General features: G+C 35.3%; 1 long non-coding RNA gene and 1 pseudogene across 1 annotated transcript; both read left to right on the top strand.

Moving 5' to 3' along the window:
- Positions 1-7,876: 7,876 nt before the first annotated feature.
- On the top strand, positions 7,877-9,032 carry LOC107741615 (uncharacterized). The gene is made up of 3 exons (XR_001640218.1): positions 7,877-7,918; positions 8,561-8,678; positions 8,910-9,032. It is a non-coding gene; the product is annotated as an uncharacterized LOC107741615 (long non-coding RNA).
- A 1,658-nt stretch (positions 9,033-10,690) lies between these two features.
- LOC107741623 (uncharacterized) overlaps positions 10,691-14,468 on the top strand; it is a 25,359-nt pseudogene continuing 21,581 nt past the window's right edge.

Raw genomic sequence — 14,468 nt, 5'->3', positions numbered from 1 at the left:
GACAAAAAGTAGAGTATTTGGACACTTTCTGGGTCTCAAACCTTTCGGAACATGTTTATAATTGACGTGATGAGCAGTGTGAAAAATATTTTCTAAGTTGTAACTAAAATAAAGATCGTTGGGGTGCATTTTTCGAGAAAATACTGTTTCAGTTTTTCTACTTGTTTCTACTTGAAAATGTGTTACTTGCAGTTTCTTTGTAATTATTTGTGAAATTATCTAGCAATTTCAGGTTCTGGTTCTGAGAAAAGCTCTAGCATAATTTTTTTTTTTTTCAGAAGCTTGGTATTTTGTTGTATAACGAATTAACATTTTACAAGTCCAAATATGTTTTGGGGCCACTGTATATGTTCAATGCAATGAAAATAAATAAATAAATAAATATATATATATGACAGTTATATATATGTATGGTAATTAATGTAGTATGAACATACATTTAAAGACAAGAAAAAGTTATTTGAAAGATTTGGCGCAATAAATCTAAATATTTGATTCAGTGTTCTTTGTAGTCAGCAAATGTAAGCAAAGCTGTCACTGATTCAAACTACAGTATAACTATGAGTTTAATTCATGATATTCCAAATATTCTGCAGATATAAAGAATGATAAAAAGAGTCTGACTTTGCAGGTAAAGCAAAGCCTTGATTTCAATATGATGTTCATTGGCATATTTAATCTTGCTGCAGCAATTAGTATTAAATATCATGCACTGTTGAGCACAAGAAAGAAATTCTGTGCCACTTCTGTGTGAATCAGTTCACACAACCACTGTCACAGTATTAAAGGTTTTCTATAAAACTGCTGACTTTGTACTTTTCTGCACACGTTAATAAAAAGGAGGAACCATTTATGCAAATCTGTGCTTTTTACACACTTACCTCACGATTACAAAACATGAAACCCATTAGTTTCAGGTTCTTTTTTTTGGGGGGGATGAGTTTGTGGCTGCTTATGAAGCAATTTTCATGCTTTCATGTACTTTCTTTTGTGTTGAATTTCAAACCTCTTGTTAGTGAGAGCAGAAGAAACGAGAAACATTCACTTCCCTCGTCTAAATCCTCAGCTATTTCTGGCACAGTTTGCAGCAGTCTTGGTTTTGTTGTATGTCTGGAGTCACAAGAGAACATAACGACAGAATTAGTCACTTTTTAGCTGGAAAGATCAAATAAAACAAATCTCAGGGTTGCAAATAAAAATAAAAATTCTAGCTCTAAGAAAAGTTCTAGAAGAAATATTACTGTGAGTGGACCAGATCTGATCCCTCATCTCACAGAGTTACATGGTGTTGTATTTGCCTCAGTGTGATTTGAAAGTAAAATGAAGTAGACTAACATGAGACTGCTGCAGTTTTATTATCAGGCAAACACTGCTGTTCATTCACTTAAATCATGACCTCAAGCCATGGAATTTGACAGTGAAATCAGTGTTATGGCCTCTGGCAAACACAAAACAACACGCTTGTCTTTGTTTGGACCTTGTGCTGGCTTTCATTATGTTTGAACATTTTCTTTCCCATTAATTTAATTATACAAATATGATCTCCAATTTCCAAATACATCCAATTTGCAAATCTATTTACAAATACATCAATTTATTTGATCATGTAAAATATATATTTTCCCTTCTCACATAATGATCACATGATAATGAGATAATCTTCAATCTGATGTGGTAAGATGCAGTATGACTCTGCAGTTAAATCATGTGCTAATACTGCCAGCCTGTGGTCAAAGATTGAAAGCACCTCATTTAAACCTGCTAAACATGACAGAGAGCTGCTGGTTTTATTCAGGCCTGTCCCTAACAGTATTTGAAATCAAAATAATGGTGAAATTAGTGTACTGCTGTGAGGTCAGCTAATGGTCATCAATTTTTGTATGACAATTGCATTAAATATTTTATTAATCTATTGCCAGGGGTGTGAAGCTTTATCTATCTATCTATCTATCTATCTATCTATCCATCCATCCATCCATCTATCTATTGCCAGGGGTGTGAAGCTTTATTAATTTTTTTATTTATTTGCCAAATAATGACACTATTGTCTTCTTTAAAATATTTTTTGACAGCAAAAATATAAGTAATTTCATAATACAATTTTCAACACTTATTTTCCTGTTTATTTCTGTGAAGCTGCTTTTAAAGGGGTCATATGATGCGATTTCATTTTTTCCTTTCTCTTTAGAGTGTTACAAGCTCTTGGTGCATAAAGAAGATCTGTAAAGTTGCAAAGACTAAAGTCTCAAATCCAAAGAGATATTCTTTATAAAAGTTATTAAACCGCATAAACACATTTCATTACACCAACACCAAATACACAACATAATGTTCTTTTTAGCAGCATCATATGACACCTTTAAGACTCTTTTTCTTTTCTTCTTCTTCTTCTTCTGTTGTTATGATAACTAATTAAATCTAAGTAAGGTAAACTATTGGATTTTACACTTGCTGTTAATAAACAACCAGTGTGTACTCTAATCCTCTTTGTGAGTCTTCGTCCATAACATACAGTGGGTACGGAAAGTATTCAGACCCCCTTAAATTTTTCACTCTTTGTTATATTGCAGCCATTTGCTAAAATCATTTAAGTTAATTTTTTTTCCTCATTAATGTACACACAGCACCCCATATTGACAGAAAAACACAGAATTGTTCTACTAAATACTGAGCATTTTTCAGTTTTTCTTTTTTAATAAATTTGCAAAAATGTCAACAATTCTGTGTTTTTCTGTGAATATGGGGTGCTGTGTGTACATTAATGAGGAAAAAAAAATAACTTAAATGATTTTAGCAAATGGCTGCAATATAACAAAGAGTGAAAAATTTAAGGGGGTCTGAATACTTTCCGTACCCACTGTAGATACACTAATCTTAAAATTTTTTCGTTTACATCATCTTCAAAATCAGTATTTTGTTTGATAACAGCTTTGTCATCAGAGCCACCATTAAATGATACGATTTGATTATGAACTTGCTCTGCTATAAATCGCTAAGCCTTGTCAAGATTTGCTGATGATACTTGAGAATTCTTTTGTTTTCTGCTTCCGGTCACACTCATCACATAATTTATCTGACATCGGCCCCTTGAGAAAAAAAGGTGATATAATTTATTGAGACGTCAGATATTGCATATGCAGAATATATGCACATCTGATGATACTTTGCATTAACAGTGAGATGCACAGTCTTTTTTACAGATCTTGATGTGATCACCCCACAAATAAGCACCTCTCCCAAAGCAAATGTTGATGAGGGTGACAGGGTGCAGATCACATGTAAGGTGCAATTTAACTCAGATCTTGAGTTGTACCTCATCCAAGGCAACACCCTTCTTCATGAATCTTATACAACCTTCACACGCAGCCTCGTAGTGAGAGCTGAGGATTCAGGGGACTATGTGTGTAAAGCAGAGAAAGGCTTTGTGCAAAAGAAGGCTATCGGCTAAATGTTGCAGGTAACTAACCACCATTTAATAAGAGAAATATGCATCAGATTTCCACACAATTCAAATGTAAGTCACTCAGGTTGTACACATAACCATTTGTGTTTTTTTTTTACTTAACATTTTGACTAATCTTATATATAAACTTTCAGGGAAAAGTTCAAATCAACCATTTTTTTTTCTTAGTCTGAAGAACATTTAAACAATCTAATGATCCTTTTTCCACTATAAAGAATCTTTTGTGGAATGGAAAGATTCCATGGATGTTTAAGGTTCTTCATGAAACAATAGATGCCAATAAAGAACCTTTATTTTTAAGAGTGTATAGAATCAACACAAATTGATTTATTTCAATTGATATGGTGCGCTGCAAGAGCACATTTTCTTTTGTGCATGCTTCTCATTTTTCCTCCTCTCTTTTCCAGTTCCTGTTTCTGCCCCAGTCCTTCGTGCTGTTAATAAGGTGATTGTTGGTAAGCCATTCAGGGTTTCATGTGAGGCTGAAAATTGAACGTTTCCAATAAAATGCACCTTACTGAAGGCCAGTGTTCCAGTGGCTTACAGGACAGTGGTTGAGGCAGCTGACAGGGCGATCTTTAATATAACCTCCATCAGTTTTCCTGAAGAGATCTGCAGCTTCATATGTCAGGCTTCTAACCATGCACCATCGTTCAGTAAGACCAGTGAGCCCTTAAGAGCACCAGTCATAGGACCACATCCTGACAACTGAAACATGTGTTGCTGCTGTTTTTGAATTAATTTGGAAGTGCATGTTGCCATTTTTAGATGCTGATATATGCTTTAATTACTGATGGACCTTTGAGTCCAGTAGCATTTTTGATCACTAAAACTTGTCACATTCATTATATTCCTGTTCTGCACACCAAAAGCCTGCAAGATGAAATAAACACTGTTGTTTAGCTTAAGTTTCACTTTCAGGGAAAGTTTTTCAAGCCATTCAACGTTTGTCATGATACATTTTCGCAACATAGACTCATTGGAAAAAAAAAAGTGTCTCTAGTTACATTTTTGCAAAACTCCAAAAATGTACCTATGCCTACAATTCACTGGAGTTTGTCGCTGAAATTAATTACAGGGGCAGACTGTTGATTAATAAAGACTTATTTTCATGCAGCTCCTCAAAACACTTTTACCATAGTGCATGATTTGTAAACTAACACATAACCGGCTCCATATGGCTTTTCTGACATAGTAAATTGTACAGTGGTTATGTACCGTAAACATGTAATGTAATCATTATGCAATCGCTCAATCTGTGTTTCAGCCGCGCAAAGACGTCAATATAATGGCTTGTAAACAATGTCACGTAACGTCACATTTACCTCAGAAAAACATATTCAGTGACCATAAACTCATTAGTAAGCTAGTAAAATAAACTGTAGAGAGGGGCATTTTGCTAAATATATGCACCATATAACATATTCATTATAATTTTTACTGTTCTTCAATGTTTAATTTATGTTTGAATAAATCCAAGTTTTTGGATGGCTTTCAAGTTTTTGAAAGCCATCATTTAAATGTTTATATTTCAAAAAACTAATTGAAGTAGAGGTATTATTATGTAGCTAACTGTAACTTTATTATTTTAAAAACTTCATTAAGTTTAATTTTAGCAGTTGTATATTAGCCTACAAATCAGTCAATTTTAACCTTCAATATTAATGTACCAACTGACTCTCATGTATATTTTACAGCATTAGTTGAGAGATTTTTTTCCCTTGCGAAAATTTGGCATGTAATGTACCTGATATATATCCAAAATAATTGATATTGAATCGAATCGAATCCGTAATCGAATCGAATCGCAAGCTTGTGAATGACAATCGAATCGTGAAATTTGTGTCAAAACCCAGCCCTAGTACAAAATGTGTAAATAAAGCTCAGTAAAAACTTTACTAAAGCAATAAGCCCCAAGAAGCCGTGGTTTACAGTGAATGTATAAGAGCTAAGGGGCGTTGCTAGGCACGACGCGAAGCGGAGTTTTTATAAAACGGTTATTCCATATACGTAGTAAGGTTTCACAAAATAAAACAGAGCAAATAAAGTGTAATGATATTAATAAAAACATGATTCTTCCACAAAACAATGTAGTTCCTCAGAATCGGTTGTGGTTGCAACAAAGTGGTTGCCAAGCAACACACAAACGTAAACAAAGGTGTATGTTTGTAGAGTAATTTACAACAGCTTCGAACATGGCTCAGCCAATCAGAATCAATATCCGTTTTATAATTGCATTTTTACAACACTATGTTGTAAGTATGTCCCATTAGTTAATCAAAGACAGGCCTAAATGCAATGTGGTGATCTGATCACAAAACACTTTATAAAAGATTTACGCCTGTATTTAGGGCTGACCACTTGTGACCGGATCATGCAATGCATATTAATACCAGGTGGAAACAGGATTTAAAAGTGAATAAATTTTTTTTTTACCTCTTTTAAATCAAACATCTTAAACTAGACATGTTTTCTTCTCTCTGTGCTCTCTATAAAGATGCTTTCGTTTATCCTGCTATCCCGTTCCCTACATGCTATATTACGCTAAGTACACTGAACAAAATTATAAATGCAACACTTTTGTTTTTGCCCCCATTTATCATGAGCTGAACTCAAAGATCTAAGACTTTTTCTATGTACACAAAAGGCCTATTTCTCTCAAATATTGTTCACAAATCTGTCTAAATATGTGTTAGTGAGCACTTCTCCTTTGCTGAGATAATCCATCCACCTTCACAGGTGTGGCATATCTAGATGACGCTGTCTGCCATCTGCCCTGTACAGTGAAAACCGGGATTCATCCATGAAGAGAACACCTCTCCAAAGTGCCAGACGCCATTGAGCCCACTCAAGTCGGTTACGACGACGAACTGCAGTCAGGTCGAGACCTCGATGAGGACGACGAGCATGCTGATGAGCTTCCCTGAGACTGTTTCTGACAGTTTGTGCAGAAATTCTTTGGTTATGCAAACCGATTGTTGCAGTAGCTGTCCGGGTGGCTGGTCTCAGACGATCTTGGAGGTGAAGATGCTGGATGTGGAGGTCCTGGGCTGGTGTGGTTGCACGTGGTTTGCGGTTGTGAGGCCGGTTGGATGTACTGCCAAATTCTCTGAAATGCCTTTGGAGATGGCTTATGGTAGAGAAATGAACATTCATTTCACGGGCAACAGCTCTGGTGGACATTCCTGCAGTCAGCTTGCCAATTGCACGCTCCCTCAAAACTTGCATGTCTGTGGCATTGTGCTGTGTGATAAAACTGCACATTTTAGAGTGGCCTTTTATTGTGGCCAGCCTAAGGCACACCTGTGCAATAATCATGCTGTCTAATCAGCATCTTGATATGCCACACCTGTGAGGTGGATGGATTATCTCGGCAAAGGAGAAGTGCTCACTAACACAGATTTAGACAGATTTGTGAACAATATTTGAGAGAAATAGGCCTTTTGTGTACATAGAAAAAGTCTTAGATCTTTGAGTTCAGCTCATGAAAAATGGGGGCAAAAACAAAAGTGTTGCGTTTATAATTTTGTTCAGTGTATATTGATTTTTAAAATACAAAAAACACCAAGCTGCATGCTGGTGCAAACGCAGTCATTTATAAGGCATTTTAAAGAGGAAGTCGCATGACAAGAGGAAGGATGCATTTTATACACTGTTACTTGTGTGCTGTTTCTGCAGTTCGAAAAACTAAAGCTTCTGAGAACATTGTGGAGGGGTTGACTTGAGAAAACGGTAAGAAGCTCTCTCTCTCTTTAGTGCCATATCCATATGTTCTATAGCAGGCAATGCATAGTTTGTTTAGAAATGCTAAATGCTAAAGTAATGGTTTTTTCTTTTTTTTCTGTGCAGATTTGTGGAACACATTTAAAATGCAGATCATCTCAAGTTGTACAATCCTCTTTATTTTGAAATTAAATATGTTGTGTACAGGTATACATCTTATATTGTGATGTTTCTATTGTTTTACATTTAACTTAAAATATTTATATTAAATATGTTAAAAAGTAGATTCTATTAAAAATGCTTAAAAAGTGCTTGTTTTATTCAAGGCCAAGAAAACAATGACTGGAACATCACCTTCAATCCACCAGAAGTTACTGCAGTTGCAGGATTATGTGCTCTCATTTCATGTACCTTCACTTATCCAGATGAAGCAAAACCTATTAATGTTCTGTGGAATGAGTGTAATAAAAAAGGTAACTGCAAGAATGAAATATTCAACTTAAGAAATGTGAAAGAAGAAAGCGTGAAAGGGGGTAAAGTGGAAAAGAAAGAAATTAAATCAGGACGGATTGAGATGCTTGAACCTGATCTGACCAAAAACAACTGCAGCATCATCGTGAAAAACATAAGAGCAGAAGATAAAAAAGAATATATGCTCAGACTGGAGGAGTCTGGTCGAAACGCATATAACCTCAGAGACATTGAATGCATCCATCACTATCGATGTCATTCGTAAGTAGAACCAGATTCCATATGAAATGTTGATAACCTAACAATGTCACAGTCTTACAACATTACAAATTACGAAATGAAAATGTGTCGGCAATGGTTGGAATATTGAATTGTGACAAAAAGATCCTGAAAACATTTGGGAAATTCTCAATATATTTCTTTAGTAATTATAATGACACATTCATCACGTGCTAGGTGTTGCAAATGGATTGAAGATGAATCGATGAGACAACTGTTCTAGGATATTCTGTAAAGTATCGCTGTGATAAATAAAAATATCCATCACATACAAACTGAGTCCTTAAAGATTCAAATCAGTTTTACAGCTGATGCTTCTCTGATGAACAGACTCACAGAATTATAACACCAGGTTCATCACATTCTAGTTGAGACAAATGAAATGAAAATAAAAAAGATTGTCAGTCCTGAAGGTTAAAATATGCTGAAGCCACTGAATGTCACCAGAGAAACTACATGTAACACTGAGTGGTTATGTACCGTAAACATGTACCAAACACCATATGTGTTTATTTCAGTATATTTAGGGTGAGGGTTAAGTTTAGGCTTAGGGCTGGGAGTCGGGACTGGGGATTGAACAATATTCTTAAGAAACTATTATTTCCTTCTGATTTTACATTCAAGATAAAGCAGCTTTTCAAATGCATGTGGACATCAAAATGATAACAGCATGTTTGACAGGAATATCCATTTCAGCAGTCATCTTCTCTGTGGTTTTGTGCTGTCAAGAGTCTTGGAAAAGGTATCACCTACAATCCATAACTGAAATGCTCAAATGTGCAACACATTCAACAAAATGTATACATGTCTCACACTGCTCAAATGTGCTTTGTTTCATTGGGCTTTTAGTTGATGTGAAAGCATAACAACTATTGTCCACAAACACAGACAATCATTATTGTAATCTCTGACATTCAGTATAATTTACTCTATTTGCTTTGATTCTGTCTTATTGCCTGAATATCTTTTCCAGCAAAGACAAGATTGAAGTGGTGACCACAAACACAGACACTGAAGTTGTTCTGGAGGTTTTTCCAGGAGAAAATATGAGGACATATAGTATGAAAGAGTGAAATTAATCATTTGATTTTAAGGAACTCCTTATAAGCTATTTTTTAATTGTTGGATTTTGATTATTCTGAAATTGTAAAATATTATATATATATATATATATATATATTTTTTTTTTTCCAAGACATTCCTGAATTTTTCTTCTTGTTCAGATGTTCTTTTACAAATTCTTAAAAACATTAAAAATCTTACTGTTCAAAAACTTTTGACTGGTAGGTTATATAGATTACATTATTTTGAAATTGTAAAATATTATATATATATATATATATATATATTTTTTTTTTTCCAAGACATTCCTGAATTTTTCTTCTTGTTCAGATGTTCTTTTACAAATAAACAATGTGAATTAATTCAAAGTGTTCAAATTTCATCCTTTCTGTGTTTTAGAGGATGTTAGTAGGACTAAAGTGAATTTTAGACCACTCAGACGTACTGTACAGTCCATGCGCATGAGAAGCTGTGCAGAACATCGAAATGTATGGGTTTTCATTTGATAAATACGAGTAGTATATTAGGCACATTAGGTATAAGATTAAGATGAAGCTGAATGTGTGCATATTGTGAATGAATTTAATAAATGTGATAACTTGACATTCCTGGAAGCCTTTTAGTAAAATAAAGATTTTCAAATGCATTACTTTATAATAAATTGTAGTTAATTCTCAATTTTTTCTTTGTTCTTTATTCACCCTTTAAATTGTTTAATGAAAAGGACCATTACATTTCATTTGATGCTGATGACCAGTATCATGAGGTGAGTGGGTGGAGCTTCACTGCGTTCCACAGGGCATTTAGGACGGATGGCATTTTCACTACAAAGGGCCTGTCACCTGTCCCAATACCTGCACTAGTGGTCTTGGCCACTTGAGAGTGTGTGCACATGACAGGAAGCAAGTGCGCAAGACAGGTCTGAAAAATGGCAAAGCTCAGTGCCCTTAACTCACACTAAATCCACACGTGCCCTGAAATCACAAGAAGTCGAGGAAAACTTTGCAGTGCAAATAAATTTAATTAGATATTACATATAATTTGTGTAAAACAAAGTGTTGAACATTTCATTGGTACAGAGATGAGTGTATGTATTGTATAAAATGTTTACAACTGCTTTTTATCATTTATTTAAAAGCAACACAGTTAAACTGTCATAGGGACTACTGAACAGAAATTAAGAAATTAATTTTAAAGTGCAAAGAAATAAATGTACAAAATGTGAAAATAAAGCTCAGTAAAAACTTTACTAAAGCAATAAGCCCCAAGAAGCCGTGGTTTACAGTGAATTTATAAGAGCTAAGGGGCGTTGCTAGGCACGACGCGAAGCGGAGTTTTTATAAAACGGTTATTCCATATACGTAGTAAGTTTTCACAAAATAAAACAGAGCAAATAAAGTGTAATGATATAAAAACATTATTCTTCCGCCAAACAATGTAGTTCCTCAGAATCGGTTGTGGTTGCAACAAAGTGGTTGCCAAGCAACACACAAACGTAAACAAAGGTGTATGTTTGTAGAGTAATTTACAACAGCTTCGAACATGGCTCAGCCAATCAGAATCAAGGACCGGAACTATCCGTTTTATAATTGCATTTTTACAACACTATGTTGTATGTCCCATTAGTTAATCAAAGACAGGCCTAAATGCAATGTGGTGATCTGATCACAAAACACTTTATAAACGATTAAATATGTTGTGTACAGGTATACATCTTACATTGTGATGTTTCTATTGTTTTACATTTAACTTAAAATATTTATATTAAATATGTTAAAAAGTAGATTCTATTAAAAATGCTTAAAAAGTGCTTGTTTTATTCAAGGCCAAGAAAACAATGACTGGAACATCACCTTCAATCCACCAGAAGTTACTGCAGTTGCAGGATTATGTGCTCTCATTTCATGTACCTTCACTTATCCAGATGAAGCAAAACCTATTAATGTTCTGTGGAATGAGTGTAATAAAAAAGGTAACTGCAAGAATGAAATATTCAACTTAAGAAATGTGAAAGAAGAAAGCGTGAAAGGGGGTAAAGTGGAAAAGAAAGAAATTAAATCAGGACGGATTGAGATGCTTGAACCTGATCTGACCAAAAACAACTGCAGCATCATCGTGAAAAACATAAGAGCAGAAGATAAAAAAGAATATATGCTCAGACTGGAGGAGTCTGGTCGAAACGCATATAACCTCAGAGTTAAGATCACCATCCAAGGTAACGCTTACTTATGTTTGGCAATGTTAAACAGGTCCTGCGTTTTTGTCTAGTCTGATGTTCTCTTTCAGTTCTCTATTGTATTTCAGAGCTCACACTGCACACTTCTGATGTTTTAATGATTTCATAATGTCAAATGTTAGGACATAATTTCTTAAAGCAACTTTAACACATGGATGTGCTAGATTGTTATGAGCCGTTTTTTTTTCTCGTCTCAGTATTTAAGTTTCATGCAATTAATTTGTATAATATGAATCTGTACTCAAAGAATGACTCAATTAATTATTTAGACTTTGGTAAATGTTGGCAATGTATAACATTTGTTGTGTACCTCTACTTGCAGATGAGCCTAAAATGGAGGTTCCTCTTCTCAGTGAAGGACAGGAGGCCAATCTGACATGTTCAGCTCCTTTTCCTTGTCCTGAAACTCCTCCTGAAATAACATGGTGGATCAAGACAAGAGGGGAAAACATCACTGATCTAAAGGATAACATCATTCTGACCATCTCCAAAAGCCTTTACCTCTCAACGTTGACCTTAAGTCCAACCTCTGACCTCCACAATGCCACTGTAGCATGTGAAGTGAGCTACGGAAGCAAAAACATCAATACAAGTAGGACCCTCGAAGTCATGTGTGAGTTTACAAATTTACATTTTAACTACTAGAACTACTACTAGACCAATACATAAAGTAAAATTCAGAAATGCAGCAAAATGTTCAGTTTAGAAGACTTCCATCGTCTACTCTTCTGGGATATTCAAAAAGTAGAATTTAAAAGGATTTATTTCTTGCATACCAGTCAATATGGTGTCAAAACAATGAAATTCCTCGTTTTCAGATGTACAGACTTTTCAAATTCTGGGTAATGACAAAGTGACGGAAGGTGACACTCTCAGCCTGAGCTGCACTGTTGAGAGTCACCCACCATCATCTGATCCTGTATGGAGTTTCAGTGGAATCACAAATATATTCATGAACCAAACATCTACAAAATATCTCACAATTGCCAATGTGGGAAAGCAGCATGCTGGGGTTTACAGCTGTATGAGGACATATGGGAACAAGACATTGAATGCATCCATCACTATCGATGTCATTCGTAAGTAGAACCAGATTCCATATGAAATGTTGATAACCTAACAATGTCACAGTCTTACAACATTACAAATTACGAAATGAAAATGTGTAAATGTGTCGGCAACTGTTGAAATATTGAATTGCGACACACAGATCCTTCAAACATTTGGGAAGTTCATTGCGTCTTTGCAGAGTCAAAACATATGTCTTTACTAATTATAATATCAAATTCATCACATGCTAGGTGATACAAATGAATTGAAAGTGAACAAGTCCTTCAGTCCTGGAAGTGAAAACATGCCACTGAACAACACCACAAAAACTACAGGTAATATTGAGAATTTACATACTGCAGACAATGTATGTTTATTTCAGGGCAATTATGATTTTGCCAATTAGGACATTTTCCTTGTTTGACATCTTTACGGGTTCTAGAACAACATTGCTGTCAACCAATCAGATATTAGGAGCAGGTTTGGGAGATGGTTAAGTTTAGGACCAGGGCTGGACATTGAGGACTGAACAAAATTCTTATTAAACTATCACTTTTCTCTGATTTTAAAGGCAATTTATGGTTAGACATTGGGTTAAATGTTGTTCTAAGACAAAAGATTTCAGAAACATGTCCTACTTGGACAAATCTGATACTCCCATCTCTGAACAACAGGTATTTTCTATATACGTTTATAGATATTACTAACAATTCTGTGTAAATTCAAGGTATAGAAGATTTCATTAAGAATTTGAACGCCTCAACGATACTCACATTTGTGGTGGGAATGGTGTGTTCGGCGCTCATCTTCTCAATGGTTTTGTGTTGTTGGGTGTGTTGCCACAGGTAGGCCTATCATTTACTTCCTTCTTCTCCTAAACGGTGCATAAAACTTCATCAAACCACATTTGTCCTTATAGTTTATAGCGTTTATATGTTTGCTCCATGTCTCATCAGCTGAAAATCTTTTCTTAACAGAGGCAAACACAAAGTGCCAACTGCAAATCCGGACACCAAAGTCGATTTGGAGGTAAAACAGAATCAATAAGCATTATTGAATATGAATATATGAACCAATATGTGTATATAGTATAATATTTACATTTTGTAAAGTTTAACTATCGCTTTTAGTTTAACACACTCTCATACGGAAACATCTCACGCTGTTGTGTCAAAATGTCACTCTGGAGGATTGCATTACTTTAACCATCTTTTATGAAAGAAAAATTGTGTCATTGTTTACTCAAGCTAATATCATTCGTAACACGTTTGATTTTTTTTGTTTCTCAAAAGCCAGTGCCATAATAATAGTTGATATAAATTTATATTTTATGACGTCACACAAGATTTAACATCAATGATGGGGCTCACAATTATGTATATAATAGTAATTTAAATAAAGTAAAACATATGTGAATGACGCAAAACAGAGAATATTCAAAAATTACACTTGATAGAATCCTCTAATGACTTCTCCGCCATAAATGAATGTCAAAAGAATAAAGATATATTTTGTATGTATCAGATGGTGCAGACAGATGGAGCTCAGACTGGAACCAATGAGCAAACACCTCTTCGTGGACAGCTTAATGGAGGGAACCCAAACACGGCTGAACCGACAGACAGAGCAGAGGTAGACGAAGCAGTTGGGATGGAAGCAGGAGAGGTCGACTACGCCAGCATCGACTATTCCCTTCTAAAGGACAGAGCGCCTGAGGAGGGAAAGAGGGAACCTACAGACACAGACTACGCTGAGGTCAAGAGGGACAGGAGAGGAGATGGGAAGGAAAGGGAAGTCCTTCAGGATGGAGATGACCAGATTGAAACACCCAACCAGATGGATGGAGAGGAGGAACTTTATTCTAACTCACAGGAGCTGAAAAGTTAAGGAACTACAGAGTCTTAACTACACCCAATAATATTACAATTTTTAAGATAATGTTTATATATTAAGTTCAGATGCTTAAGAAGAATGTATTATTTTGGAGCTTTTATGTGTCTAGCATTAATAGTTGGTGATTGCAACCATAGACTGTATAAAAACATGGACGTAGTGTCCGTGACGTCACCCGTAGTTTTCTGAAGAGTGGTTTTGAAGCTCAAAGTGGGCGGAGCCGGCTGTCGCCATTTTGGCAGCGCGTCACCGCGCGTCACTCCTGGATAATCGAAAATGGGCAAAAAGGTG

The sequence above is a fragment of the Sinocyclocheilus rhinocerous genome, unplaced genomic scaffold, assembly GCF_001515625.1.
Source record: "Sinocyclocheilus rhinocerous isolate Xijiao unplaced genomic scaffold, SAMN03320098_v1.1 scaffold466, whole genome shotgun sequence".
NCBI lineage: Eukaryota > Metazoa > Chordata > Actinopteri > Cypriniformes > Cyprinidae > Sinocyclocheilus > Sinocyclocheilus rhinocerous.
The sequence above is the reverse complement of the archived record's forward strand: the minus strand, read 5'-3'. Positions and strand labels throughout refer to the sequence as shown.